We start from the raw sequence: 2818 nt of genomic DNA, 5'->3' as shown, positions 1-2818 counted from the left end.
GGGAATCAATAAAAAAATCAATTAAGGGGAATCAATGACTTTGAGTTGTGGTTCCTGAGAAGAGTATTAAATATACCAAGGACTGCCCAGAGAACAAACAGGTCTGTCCTGGAAGGGGTGAAACCAGTTTACTTTCTTGAAGACAAGGATTTTGAAGTTGTAGTTGACTTGATAACACATAACAAAAACAACAAAAGTTTATTTCTGTACAATTTTCTTCTGTTTCCTGCAGTAATTTTTCTCAATGAATATTTTGCATGTATTTAGCTTATTATATCATCTTTAATGTTTTAAAAATTCACTTAAAACACAATAAAATATTAAACATATTAATGACTCAAAAGAGAGAGATAGGGACAGAAATGGAGAAAATACAAAAATCAAATGGAGCACATTGATAACATCAGATACCACATATGTCTTAACTTTAGGCATTTAGTTCAGTACTAGCATCTTCATGTGCAAGGCCTGTGTTCAGCATTCTCCCCTCCCCCCACACCCCACGCCCTCTTTCTCCCTCACTGCTGTTGTGTTGGCTCTGACTCATGGAAGATACGGTCTTATCTAGAGAACAGACCTCAACATACTGCCAAAAGTGTGGAGACCCTCCACTGGCTTTCTGAGTCTGTTGACTTCCATTTCTTGCCTTCTGATAAATGCTATCTTTCTAATGGTGTTTGCAGGTTTGGGCTTGGATATTTATATTGGATATAAATTTCAATTTGACGATATTTTCTACCAAATCTTGTGTCTGTTTCTTGGTTTCATCAACCTCACCCCTTTGCTTTCAGCGCTTTGAGCATAGCCTCCCTTATGGGCTTGGATTTAACACTATAGATGATGGGGTTGAGGACAGGAGGCACCACCAAGTATACATAGGCAACAAGAGCATGTACTATGTGGGGCAAATGCGATGGATCATGGACACACCGATGACTGGGATATAGAAAACTAAAACAGCTAAGATATGAGAAACACAGGTGTTGAGGGCCCGGAGACGTTCTCGGGGAGAGGCTAGTCCCATCACTGTGTGAAGAATAAGCGTATAGGACATGAAAATAAGCAGAGAGTCTACACCTACTGTTGACAGAACTACATAAAGCCCATAAAGGATGTTGACAGTGATGTCAGCACAGGCTCGTTTCATCACATCTGCATGGAAACAAAAGGAGTGTGATAGAAGGATCTTCTCAGGGCAGAAGTTCAGCCGCTTAAGTAAGAATGGCACTGGGAAGAGGGACACAGTGGCTCGAGCCACAATGGCCATTTCAATCCTGATGATGACATTATTTGTGAGGACAGCTGCATAACGCAAGGGGTTAGAGATGGCCACAAAGCGGTCAAATGACATGGCCAGCAGCACTGAGGACTCCACCACGGAGAAGGAGTGGAGGAAAAACATCTGGACCAGGCAGGCATTGAAGCCAATGAGACGATAGTCAAACCAGAGCACAGCCAGGGTGGTGGGCAGTGTGGACAAGGTGAGACCAACATCTGTGAGGGCCAGCATGGAGAGGAAGTAGTACATGGGCTGGTGCAGACTGGGTGTCCTCCTTATGGCCAGGAGGATCAGGCAGTTTCCGGTGAGGGCTACCATGTACATGGAGGAGAATGGGATGGAGATCCAGCCATGGACAGCCTCCAGTCCTGGAATGCCAATCAACAGGAAAGCAGGTGGCTGAAAGAAGGAGATGTTGACATTGGCCTGAGAAAGGAGCATCCTTGGGCTTTGTCAGGTCTCCAGAATGATAAGATTCAGTGTAATCTGGTCAAGAAAATAAGGAGAAAAAGCAATGTATCTGAAAAGGTACTATCTCTGATATTATGTGAGATGAGTTCCACTAATACCAAATATGAAGGAAGAGTGTTAAAAAATACTTAATCTTAAAGCAAACTTAGAGCTTAATAGAACTCAATACGATGGCTGAACAACATGAAGAACATAGTGCCATGAAATGTATTATGCAAAAATGTGCAAATTACAATTTCTTTTACACATTTGTTGTTGTTATTAGGAGTCATCGTGTCATACCTCAGAACAACTAGCAACAACAGATCTGAACCCTGTCCTATCTTGTGCCATTCTCAATTTCCAACACATTCAAGCCCATCACTGCAGTCTCTGTGTCAGTTAGTACACATATAACACTGTTATGCATACAGTTACAAAAATAAAATAATTAGAGAAACACAGAAATAACAACTAAAAACCTCTCAAAACTAAAGAAATATAACAAAACAGAGAAATAGCTGCAACCTCTCGCTGTTGACTACAAAGGTATTATTTAAAAGTATGGAAGATTGTTCTCACCACATTTGAACAAAGCAATGCTATTTTGTTTTCTTAGGTGTAAAGATGGCATTTATCATAAAATGGCATTTTAAAAAAATATATTTTTTATTGGTTTGCTTACAACATTTGTATACATTGTGCTTCATACTTTCCTTCATTTACATTGTGTTTCATACAGTCATTCCCATATATTGTATTTTAGAAAATTAATCCCCATTGTACTAGGCCCTCTATTACCTTGCCTTTTTACATCCTGGCCAGCTCTTTCCCATTTGCTTTACGCTGTCCCTCCAGCCACCAAATTGTGTGACCCTGTGATTTCCCCACTGCCCACCCTCATGTTTTTGCTCCCATCCTTTTCCCTCTTGGAGTATGACATAGTTTTAAAAAACCTAAACAAGAATGCTGTTTTAATCAACAAAGAACTCAGTGGCAAACATGCTACAGAAGCCTGAAAGCTTGACCATGGGACTTGGTCTCTTTCATTCTTGCACTCAGCTTCCAAATATGGTTATTTATGTTTTC

General features: G+C 40.5%; 1 pseudogene; it reads right to left on the bottom strand.

Annotated features, from left to right (window-relative positions):
• Positions 1–773: 773 nt before the first annotated feature.
• On the bottom strand, positions 774–1720 carry LOC102865089 (annotated as a pseudogene).
• Between the last annotated feature and the right edge of the window lie 1098 nt (positions 1721–2818).

This window comes from Elephantulus edwardii, unplaced genomic scaffold (genome assembly GCF_000299155.1).
Source record: "Elephantulus edwardii isolate Elephantulus edwardi_28Jun2011 unplaced genomic scaffold, EleEdw1.0 scaffold00044, whole genome shotgun sequence".
Classification (NCBI taxonomy): Eukaryota; Metazoa; Chordata; class Mammalia; order Macroscelidea; family Macroscelididae; genus Elephantulus; species Elephantulus edwardii.
This window is presented reverse-complemented; position numbering and strand designations above follow the sequence as displayed.